Source organism: Emydura macquarii, unplaced genomic scaffold (assembly GCF_026122565.2).
Source record: "Emydura macquarii macquarii isolate MOO-44397 ecotype Brisbane River unplaced genomic scaffold, CSIRO-AGI_Emac_v2 contig_1119, whole genome shotgun sequence".
Taxonomy (NCBI): Eukaryota; Metazoa; Chordata; order Testudines; family Chelidae; genus Emydura; species Emydura macquarii.
Window position 1 is genome coordinate 13,806,876 of NW_027131256.1, and position 12,502 is coordinate 13,819,377.

General features: G+C 39.2%; 1 long non-coding RNA gene across 2 annotated transcripts in view; it reads left to right on the forward strand.

The window, feature by feature from the left end:
• LOC137151888 (uncharacterized) overlaps nucleotides 1-12,502 on the forward strand; it is a 36,524-nt gene that overhangs the window by 12,042 nt on the left and 11,980 nt on the right. Inside the window, exons 2-3 of one of the 2 annotated variants that reach the window (XR_010919396.1) lie at nucleotides 10,442-10,571; nucleotides 11,031-11,065. This is a non-coding gene — a long non-coding RNA (uncharacterized lncRNA). Of the gene's footprint in view, nucleotides 1-10,441; nucleotides 10,572-11,030; nucleotides 11,066-12,502 lie in introns of those variants that run through there. The other variant, XR_010919395.1, reaches the window with a different exon arrangement.

Here is a 12,502-nt window from a genome sequence, read left to right on the forward strand (position 1 = left end):
AGAAAGCCTCTCTATTGAAGGGAGTATACAATTTGCAAGTTCTCTAGCCCACAGCATTCTGTGATATTTGTACAAACCAAAAGGGCAGATGGAGAGGTGGACTCTAAAATGGCATCTCACCAAGGGAAGGACTTAATATTTGGCTTATTTGGTACAGTCTTATCTTCTCTTCAGTTTAGAGGGAGAAATGATACAAGATCATTCTGACCAAATGTCTTTCAGGAAAATATTATGTTATGGTTACTCAGTTTGTTGTCCCCTCCATGTGTCTTCGAACTTAGACTAGAAATCTACAGAAATGCTTATTCCTATACTAAGGGCCAAATCTTCTAAAACAACTTTATAAATTTGCAGGTGTTCTGTAAATTGTGCCCAGACTTCACAGAATCCTTGCACTCAGTTCCACAGACTTCGTTTGAGAAGCGTTTGTTTAGATTTGATATAATATTGGCACTCGCTATATATGTTCAGTCCTTGATGTGATGCAGAAGATTCCAAGAGCATACTTATGATTTGAAACTTGATATATATCACATTTAGAATTCTCTTGCTTGCTACATTTGAATGTGGGATCCTACAAGAGCATCTAATAGAACTTTTTTCTCCTGCATTTGTGCTGATTGCATGTGGTCTGACCTCTAGTGGCAGCAGGCGTAAATTACTGACCCCCCCCCCCCCCCCCCCCCCCCCCCCCATACATAGGAATTGTATGTTACAATTAGAACTGGCTGGGACTTCTCAAACAAAACGTTTTTTCTTCTGAAAATCCAGATGCTTCAAAACTAAAATTATCTGCAAGAAAAGGTCAGTTTTGATAAATCTCTCTTTTTGGGGGGAAAAATATTTTGATAAAGTTTCAAAATTGTCAATGTCCCATTTCAATATTTTTTTTAAAATAGAAAAGTTTGAGTTTTCAATTTGAAACAACTTTTTAGTTTTGATATTTTAGTTGCTTCAGAATACAAGGAGTCAACACTGAAGCAATGTTTCAATGGATCTAATTAAAAAAATTAGCTTATCACTCTGCAAAATTTTTTGCTATTTTTACTTTTCATCCTTATTTGAGATGAGGAAAAAATTCAAAAGCTTGAAAGTGCTAGTGGGACAGGAAAATCTTTTCCTGCCCAACTCTAGTTGCAATGACCAGTCATAGTTTCATTTGGAGCCATGCAGAAAAAGACCTGTGTCTTGTTTTTAAAAATGCAAATGAACAACATTTAAAACAATTTGGAGCATGTTTTGAGTAAACAAGTATTGATATTAAGAGCTCAGATAACATATAGCAACATGGAATTTAATAGGACTATTTCTGTTCATTTTGTTCAATGTGAGTTAGTGATGCAGAATTGGACCCACAGGATGTAAGCGCTGGACTCATAAAAGACTTAACTGTCACTTTAGGTGTCTAAAGCCCAGAATCAGGCCCCACTGGGATTCACAAAACCCCTGCTCAGCTGCCCCCAATATCTGTAGGTGCCGATACTTACTCTGTCCTTAAATTTTGCAAGAGAAGTTCCCTAGATGCCTATGTTTCTGCGCACATGCACTGCAGCCCCACACCAGGCATCCGGACGCCCAAGCCCCAGAGCAAGGCACAATCTAGTCAAAGATAGGCACTCCTCTGCCTGCCTAACTCACCCACGGGCCCTGATCTGGTAAGCATGATCAGAACTCCCCTACTGGATTTCGCCCCTATAGGCGAGTTGACACAAAACAACTGTGGCAGAGTGTTGGACTTGCCTCAACTTTTAGCCCAATGATGAGGGTTCCCATCTCCACCTGGGGGGGGGGCGAGAGAATTTGAACAGGGCTCTGTTACCTCTCAGGTGAGTGCACTAACAACTGGGTATGGGATATTCTGCTGTAGGGCTGCCTCAGTCTCGCCTATTGAAGCTGTTTCATTGTGAATAAATAATTCATTGGTGCAGGGGGACTGGATCTTTGTCTCCTCAGTGAGTGCTCTAATCACCAGGCTAAACAGTCATTCTCACACTTGCATGTGTGCTCGCTCGCTTGCTCTCTCTGGCCCAATATCGAAGAAGCTATTTCTCTGTCGATAAATAATGAAAGAATCATTGGTCCAGAGAGAATGAGCACGTATGAGTGACTTTGTAGCCTAGTGGTTAAAGCACTCACCTGGGAGACCCAGGATCAAGTCCCCCCTCTGATTTTCTACTTGCCTAAAAGTTGGGTGCGGTGAACATCACCACACAAGTTTCTTTGTGAATCTTGCCCTATATGCAGGAGCTCAGTTTAGCAGCTGTAATCACTGTATAGTTGGATCTGATATTACCTTTTAAAGTGACTTTACCAGGAGTAATATTATGGATATGAATTTCAAAAGGGCAAACTGTAAAACTGTATAAAAAGAGTACTTAGGAGTAGTGTGAATAGTAAGGGGCCAGGAGCAAACCCCATACACAGCAGAGGCACTTGGAGCCTATTTAAGAACGCTGAATTAGAAGCAGAGTTGACTTGTGTGTCTGTGAGTAGAGGTGGAAAAAGAGAGTAAAACTTGCATGGTTAAATAGAACAGTGCATGCATTTTATCCCTATTTTACAGATGAGGAACTGAGGCACTGACAGATATAGGGTAGGTCTACACTTTATGGCAGCGTGTAGAGTACAGACATTGTGTGCTCAGCTAGCATGAGTATAAATAGCATTGTGAGGCACTGCTAAAGTGTGTAGAGTACAGACACACCAGAACCCTAGGCTGTATACCGTACACAGATCTTTACAGGCCCACGCAGTGCCTCCTACATCTATAACTACTCTTTTTAGCACTGTAGTGTCCCACAGCCACCCCACTGCCAGAACCTTGCCCCGCTGTCTCCCCACCACCACCACCATCAAAGCTTTTACTGCCATGTGTAGCTACACACAGCAGTGTGGACGCAGCCTACTTTTTACTGCAGTGTGTACTACACGTACCCTACACAGCATTGTCAATGTAGACAAGATCTTAGTGATGTGCCCAAGCTCACACTTGAAGACTGTGGCCAAGCCAGGAACTGAGCTGTGGTCTCCTGAGCCCCAGTGCTATGACTCAAACACAAAACCATCTTTCACTTTGATTAGATGGTTTTCCAGGAGCCTGAGCAGACTTAGTTTTAGCTGGGTGCTCCTGAAGTTGATATAAATACCGTCTTTCTCTCCAATCAATCTGTTCCTGAGCATTTGCTCAACACTACAAAAATTAAATGAAAAGCAATTAACAGTTTTTTGAACTTGATAAAATGGTTGAGCAAATTCTAAATTAATCCAAACCTAATTAGTCATCCTTAAAATCACAGAACCAACCTCATCTTAATTCTCTCAGCAAGAAAATATTACTAAATAACACTTTCCAAGTTCTGTGTTTAGTTAAAAATAGTTAAGATAATTTATTTTATCTCTAGTTCTATCCCAAACCCATAGAGTAACTTTTGCTGAAGAATGTGCATAGATTTCGGAAGGGTGTGATTATAATTATTATTATTATTTATTAATCCATGGTAGCCTAGCAATGTTTTCACTGTCACAATTTTCTTGTTCAATAAAAACCCATTGTTTGGCTCAGTAAAGCGCCCCCAGCTCATTACTGCTTTGAGCTTAATAATACCATAGAATATTTGGAAAAGTTTGTCCACTTTGTTTAATGAAACTGTACAAAGTATCTGTGCTCTTGGTCTTTTCTTATTCTTTATAAATTCTATCAATATCCTCTGTATTCCTATTAGGATTTTATTTGAGAGGATTACCGAAAGATTTTGAAACAAAGATATTCTTGGCAAAATCTTCAGTGGCTGTTCTTACCAACCAAGAAATTGTATACTTCCACTAGCAGGCCAGATATTTTTTTCATTTGCTGAAGTAGTGGTTTGACATTTAAATCAGAGAGCTCTTCTCACCAATTAGACCCATTGCAAATAATACAGACCTTAACCCAAAGCACAAACCAGACTGCTTAAAAGACTGGGAGAGCCATGGAATACAAATAGTTGGCCAGCTATTGAGCAAAGAAACTTTTCTAACTTTAAGTGGCCCACTCGCCCATGGTACCACTACTTTCAAGTTAGCCATTGTTTCTCAACCTTCTAGAAAAATTGTATTATACAGACAGCTTACTTTAATAGAAGTGATTGTGTCTGGTTAATTAGGAAACAAAAACAATTATAACTCATTTGCACCAATCTTTGCATACAACATTCCTAACAAAAAACATCCATATATACCAGGCTGAAAGAAGTATGTGGATAGACAAACCCCAAAGGAATGGTGTTCTATCTGGAAAGAGAGGACCAACAAGCTCAGTCAGTAGCATGAAAAAAGAAAATGTTTTAAAGATACTGTTTAAATGGTGCCTCACACCAGTCAGGTTAACCTGTATACATAGACTGAATGGTGATAAATGCTGGAGAAATTGTAGTGAAAGAGGAGATTTTTATGCATATATGGTGAACAAGTCCAGTCATTAGAGTATTGGGATGCAATTTGTAACCAAATATCACAACTTGTTGGATATTTATTACCAAATGATCTTTTAGTAATCCTCCTGGGGCTTCCTGGTGGATGTGGTCACACACAAGAAAATGCAGAATTAATCTCTCATCTGTTAGTAGCTGCTGGGCTACTGATAGCCTCCTTTGGAAAAAGAAAACTAGATCAGCCATAGAGGAATGGTTCAAAAATATGGCAGGTTGTAGTTATTGAAAAATTAATACATCACTTAGCAGCAAAATTGACAAAGGACAACTAGATCCTTAGGTATTTGATTACCTTTCATTCAGTTCTCAGACAAAGTGCATTTGCTTGCCAAAAAACACCAACCTGTCCAATGTTTTTTACTATTAACACTTGTTAGACATGCGTAGTCTGTTAAATGTGTAATGGGCGATTTCACTCAGTTTAATGCAGTCATTAGAAATGACAGTCATGGGTAGTGTATAGGTGCTCGCTCTGTCACAGGCCCGCCGACAGAGAGGGACAAGAGGACAATTGCCCAGGGACCTGACGATCTAAAAGGGGCCAGGCGGATGGGAGGATAGATATGTAACCCCCTCTTCTCTACACACACCTCTTTCCCCGAAGCCCCCGCCGCTCACGCTATCCGCCTCTCCCCTGAGCCATGCAGGTTCCCGAGCAGCTGAGGAGATGGTATCTGCTATTCAGCTTCCAGGGTTTATCAGTAATCTGTCTGGGAAGACCAAGGGACCCAAGAAGCTGAGTAGCAGATATTGCTGCCTCAGTCGCCCGGGAATCTGCATGGCACATATTAAATAAGTAAAAAACTTGTGGCAGAAGTCCACTCGGACCTCAGCCATCTCCATTGACTGTTCTGCCCTGGGCTGGGGCCCAGAATTGCTGTTGGTGGGCCTGCTCTGTAACATGGTAATACCCTGTTATATAGAAATCCAATGATTATATTGTTGCATAAAGTTTTCTTTAAACAAAAGTTCTCTATTGTAATGATTGTTGTATTGTCTCAGATATTTGCATCGCAAAGATTTCCCAATTAAAGTGTCCTAAATAAAAAGTTTTTTAAAAATAGTTTTAGAAATGCGATGCTAGAAATTCTAAGCATCATTTTGGCAATATTAGAAAATTCAGAGTCAAATACTTGCCCTACTGAAATCGGTGGGAGTTTAGCCATTGGGTGAAATCCTGATTCCACTGAAATCAGTGTCCTTTTGGAACATAGAAATTCCCATGCTGCATCAGACCAGTTATCAGTTCCATTCACTCACCTGACTGTGGCACTGACCATTTGGAAATGCTTCAGTGGAAGATACAAGAATCCCTGAAATAGACAATTATGGAGTAACCTGCATGCATAGGAAGTTTTTTCTTAACCCAATGCAATTAGTAGTTGACTTATGCTGTGAAGCATAAAGGTTTATATTCCCTATATAATTTTTATCTTTTCTAATGAAACTGTGGTTATTTTCCATTATACATACAAATGTATAATACTTCTTTTGAATATTGCTAAGCTCTTGGACTCAATGAAATTCCATGACAGCAAGTTCTATGGGTTTAATTATGCATTGTGTATAAAATTATTTCCTTTTAACAGTGCTAAATGTACTGTCTTTCACTTTAATTAGATATGCCCTTATTGCAAGAGAAAAAAGGCAAATAGTACAGCTGGTTTAAAAAGAAAAAAGAAAAGGAATTTCAAAACTTCCATTTTCCAGTGACCATTTTCAACTTTTTGCTAAACATTTCAACAATTATTTTAATGAAATTGAAATGGTCAAAATCATTTTCAAACATGTTTTTGACACTATTTCAATAAGTTTTGAGTGTTTTTTAAAAAGCTTTGTGGAACTTTCATGAAAAATGAACATTTCAAATATGACAAATTTTTGTGAAAAAGTTCAGTGTTCAAAAAGAGGCCATTTTTCTTCTGAAAAACTTTTCACTTGGCTCTAGCAAATAGGAGGCCCTGATTCACTTTCTTAAACCACTCATTATTGTATATACCGCTATCATATGCCCTGTTACTCATCTCAGGTAAAATTTTCCAAAGCACCTAACTGATTTAATAATATATAATGCTTCTCATCCATAGATCTCAAAGCCCTTTATGAAGGCAGTCGCTATCATTATCCTCATTTTACAGATGGGGAACCTGAGCCATAGGGAAGAAAGTGACTTGCCCAAGGTCATTCCTGGGGCCAGTAGCAGAGCCAGGAATAGACTCCTAGACTTCAAGGCCAGAAGTGATCCTTTACTCTGACTCCTCACATATTGTAGGCCACAGAATCTCATTCACCAACTCCTATAATATACCCATAACCTCTGACTGAGTTACTGAAGTCCTCAAATCATGATTTACAAAGTCTTCGAGTTACAGAGAATCCACCATTTATATTAGTTTAAACCTGCAAATGACCCGCATCCCACGCTGCAGAGGAAGGCAAAAAAACCCCAGGACCTGGGGCAAAAGTCCTTCTTGACCCCAGATATGGCCATCAGTTAGACCCTGAGCATGTGGGCAAGACTCACCAGCCAGACACCTTGGAAAGAATTCTCTGTAGTAACTCAGAGCCCTCTCCATCTATTGTCCCATCACCGGCCATTGGAGTTATTTGCTGCTAGCAGTCACAGATATGAAGATACTGCCTACAATGGCATGTAGCCTACCATCCCCTCCTTAAACTTATCATGCTCAGTCTTGAAGCCCATTAGGTTTTTTGGCTCAGTACACCCCTTGGACGACTGTTCCAGAACTTCATTCCTTTTGATGGTTAGAAACCGTTGTCCACTTTCAAGCCTAAATTTGTTGATGGCTGGTTTATATCCATTTGTTCTTATGTCCACATTGGCACTTACCTTAAGTAACATCTCTCTCTCCCTGGTATTTATCCCTCTGATATATTTATAGAGAGCAATAATATCTCCCCTCAGCCTTCTTTGGGTTAAGCTAAATAAGCCAAGCTCTTTGAGTCTCTTCTCATAAGATAGTTTTTCCGTTCTTTGCATCATCCTAGTAGCCCTTCTCTGCACCTGTTCCAGTTTGAATTCCTCTTTCTTCCACAGGGCAGACCAGAACTGCACACAGGATTCCAGATGAAGTCTCACCAGTGCTTTTTACAATGGTACTAACTCTTCCCTGTCTCTCCTGGAAATACCTCACCTGATGCATCCTAGGACTGCACTAGCCTTTTTCATAGCTTTTTCATTGGTGGCTCATAGTCATCTTGTGATCAAACAATATACCCAGGTCTTTCTCCTTCTTTGTTACTCCCAACTGATAAATCCTCAGTTTATAGCAAAAATTCTTGTTGTTAGTCCCTAAGTGCATGACTTTGCACTATTAATTTCATCCCATTTCTATTACTCCAGTTTTCAAGATTGTCTAGATCTTCTTGTATGATATTCTGGTCCTTCTCTATACTAGTGATACCTCCCAACTTTGTGTCATCCCCAAATTTTATTAGCCCACACTCTCTCTTTTTGTGCCAAGGTCATTAATAAAAATGCTAAATAAGATTTGGTCCCAAGACAATCCCTGAGGAACTCCACTAGTAACCACTCTCCAGCCTGACAGTATGACCTGTTGTAGTCTCCCCTTTAACCCATTCCTTATCCATCTTTCAGTTCTCATATTAATCCCCATATTCTCTGATGTAAATAATAATTTCCCATGTGGAACTGTAACAAATGCCTTACTGAAATCCAGGTATAGTAGATCTACTGCATTTCCTTTGTCTAAAAAACCAGTTATCTTCTCAAAGGAGATCAGGTTGGTCTGGCATGATTTACTGTTTGTAAAACCATGTTGCATTTTATCCCAATTACCATTTACCTCTAGGTCCTTAACTACTTTTCTACCAAAATTTGTTCCAAGACCTTGCATACAATTGAGGTCAAACTAACAGGCCTGTCGTTTCCCAGATCACTTTATTCCCCTTTCTTAAAAATAGAAACTATATTAACAATTCTCCAGTCATAGGATACCACCCTCAAGTTTACAGATTAATTAAAAATCCTTTTTGCAATCCTTGCAATTTCATGTGCCAGTTCCTTTAATAGTCTTGGATGGTGACTATCCAGGCCCCCCCGATTTAGTCCCATTAAGCTGTTTGAGTTCGACTTCCACCTCAGATGTGGTAATTTCTACCTCCATATCCTTGTTCCCATTAGCCACCCTGCCCCAACCCCTAAATTCTTTGTTAGCTTTATTAAAAACTGAGGCAAAGTATTTGTTTAAGTATTGGGCCATGCCTAAATTATCTTTAATCTCCACGCCATCCTCAGGCATAGGCCCAATGGCCATAGAAATGTCTGTATATAAGTAAATCCTGCATTTTGCCAGATTATGGACTGCAGGACGAGGTTCTTAGGCTTTAAAAAGTCAGATAGCACTGACTGACACAAACAGAGAGCTACAAATGCTGCTTCTATTGTTTATGGTTTTTCTTGCTTATTTGCACTTTAATAAGTTTATTACTATTATTGTCCAGAATAGGGGACAAAACTGCATAAATGAAATGCAGAGATGCCCCCTGTATAGTCAGGACTTCCGTCCTATTTATCCTTTTTAAAGGAATTTATTTCCAGTTATCCATTCTGCAAAAGCTTTTAAAGGTCTCAAACTGTAACAATATGTTGCCCTCATTTAAAGTGACCTGGAATGGACCCCATTTGCCAAATATAAAGATGCTAATTATTTTATGTATGGGCCTTAACATGATTACAGCTAGCATTGACATTGTTATTTGTTGTTATAGCAATATGAATTAAATTATACTTGTGCCGGCATAATTAAGATATCAAGCCAGTAACCTGTGGTGCTATTTTAGTGTGCCATTATAGAAACATGATAAAAATGACACTTTCACTTGAGCTTACTTTTTTTAAAGGCTGATCTCCTAAAAAAGTTGGGTTTTCATTAACAAAGATGGAGGTGGTGTTTCCTTTAAATTTAATTCCCATAGTTGACTTCCCTGCCTCAGGGAATTAAATAAATAAATAAAATTCCATTTAAAAAACTTGAAACTAAGGTTGCAAAACCAAAATGTTTGTCATGTCCCTTGTCTTATAAACTGAATGATCCACACAGTTAAAACTACGGTGCCACTGAAGTTCTCAGCCAGGTAAAAATAATGAACTGTAAGCCTGCCGCTGCTGATTAATCAAAAAAATGTTTAGAGCAAGGAGCCCTAAAATGTACCACAGCTGGATTGATAAATTGACACCAAGGGAATGAGTTCCACAGAAAAAAGAGCTCTTGACTAATAGTGCTCTGCCTGTGGCCCCTGACAATGTAGTTCCAAAAACCATCAGCAAAGATGGCCCAGCAGCTCTTAAGTACAGTAAGAAGAGTTAGGGTTAGGGTCTCTTTCACCAATAGAAGTTGGTCCAATACAAGATATTCCCTCACCCACCTTGTTTCTATAAAAGGATTCGGGCAGTTTCTTGGTTTATGCAGTCCTAAATAATTTAAGGAATTTAAGGTACATAACCAACAGCCCAAGTTGTACCTGGAACCAAATAAGTAGCTCACATGGCACCAGTATGATATGCTCTCCTAGCAACTCACCCCATATAAGAGCTAAGTCAGAGCCCACTGAAGTCAATGGGAGGCTTTTCTAAATTTTCAGGCTCCAGTTGAAGCTTGGTGGGTTTTTTTTTTTTTAAGGGTAACCCCAAGTAGTGCACTACAAGGATTCTAGCCTGGACGTGACTTAAGCATGGGTCCCAGTGGTGAGCTCTACATTCAAGTGAATGATCCCCAGTGATCTGGCAATCTTTATATTAAAAAGTCACTTTGTGAGTCGCCACAGACTATAGACTGTATCTGCAAAGGACAGGCATATACTTCTTCCTATGTCCTCCTAATCTGGGAATAATTCCTCTATCTAGCCCACCATAAATATACTTGGGAAATGGCAAAAGTGTGCTCATCTGATTAGCTAACACCCTCCTATTTCTCTCATTCTTTCCCCAGAGCAAGGAGTGGCGAATGGTGGGCAAATAAAGAAAAGAATGAGGCTTTAAAAGGAGAGCAGGCTGATATGCCCCTAGAGCTGTAAAATGACCTGCAATTCACTACCCCCAGAATCCAACATCAAGGAAGGGTAATTTTACAAACATTAAATATCATTTACAGTTGTTCATGTTGTTAAAATATGTTTAATTAGATCTGCTGTTCCAGAGTATAAACTACCAACCATCTGGCTCATCAAGGAGTTTTTTTCCCTGTCCCAAACCCATGCTCAGGATTGCACTGGTAGCCAAGGTGAATTACTGAGGGGTAGAGGATTGTGTCCACTGAAGTATCAGGTGTGGGCTAATGCCAGAGACAAGGTTACCAGACTAGGGACATGATCCAAAGCTCCTTGTAGTCAATGGAGCCTATCAGTTGATTTCATTGGGCTTTGGATCAGGCTCTAAATGAACCCATGGGCTGCTCTGGATATGGACATTCATGCATCCTAAGCTATAGTTTCAAGAAAGTGACTTGCATGTGTGTATGCATCTCTTTCTCTCTCCCCTCCCCTCTCTTCCCACATCATCTATCCACCGTGGTGCTTCAGGATAGAATGTCAGACCTGCTCATGGGAGAGTGACTGTGTCCTGTCATGTGGGACACATCAAGAAGATATGTCCCTGTACTACACAAGCATGAGAATTTCCTCAGGTTGCCTAATAACTACAGCTGGTTGAAAATTGGGAACAATTTTTCACACAGACTTCATTGTTGTTGAAACTGTTTTTTTTTTTATCAACATTGGCAAGATTTTCATCCACCGCTATAAATAATATTTTCATACTATCACTGCAGTGAAACCCCATGCAGTGACACCAGGGATACATTTAGCACAGATATCTGGGCACAGTGCAAGGAGTGCTCCCTTAGTGTGTCAATCAATTATGATGACTTCATTATATCTTGATTCAATCTATGACTATGACTTTTAATATAGATTTTTGTTCCCTGAGATTAAATACTATTCTTGTGAATGCACTGCTTCTTGGAACATTTCAATGAGTTTATTATAAAAGCACTCATGAAATTGCAGGGTGGGAAGCTATTTTAGGAATCTAAACTGAACTCTTGATATTTAGTATAGAACAGCCTTATGAATCTTCAGATTTTTTTTTTTTTTAAAGAAATCAGACTGCAATAAGAAAAAATGCATCAAATATAATTCTTAATATTACATGTATCAATGTACAATGCCTAGTAAAGACCGCACATTCTAAGTAGGACTGTATGAACTTATGAAATAGGTTTTCATAAGCTAAGTTGACGCTGCAGGGCAAAGAGTAGATACAACTTACTACTTTACTGAGCTAACATGACACAAAATATAGAGAGAGGGTACATACATACAATATTATGACTTCATTTTTACACTGACAGTGCGCTTTATTTGAAGGAAATGAATAAAAATAGTACATTATTTCTTCACAAGTCTCATGATGATAGTGCAGTCTAAATGCCACTGAAGTTAGTACAACTGAATCCTCTGGGTATTTTAAAATAGTTTGACTTTTACTATCCCTTGATGAGTTATTTACTTGTAATTCTTGCTCTCTCACTATAGTAGCCATTATCTCTCAGCACCATGGGACTGTTCATGTACCTGAGACAGGGATCAGAATATTCCTTAGCTATTAAGTTATCTCACCACTAGATGGTATGTGTCTCTACTCGTGAAAAAACGGGTATCTTCCATCTAAAATATTTCTATGTGCACATAGCTATTTGGCACATGTTGGCAGCATAGATCTGTGGTCTTAATTAGGGATAGAATTCGGGATCATATGTGTACAATTTTCAAAAGCAGTAACCATGGGCCTAACTCTGCTTCCACTGAAGTCACTTTTTGAAACTCTGCTTCCACTGAGTATTTTTGAAAACCCCATCTTCTATACTTAAAACATAGGCCTTTACCCCTTCAGCTAAAGGAGAATCTCCAGAAGTTATAATAACATCTGGACACTTATTCTATGTGGTCTTCCCACTGGGGGTAACATAGTTATACATCCTTCAGCAGGTCTG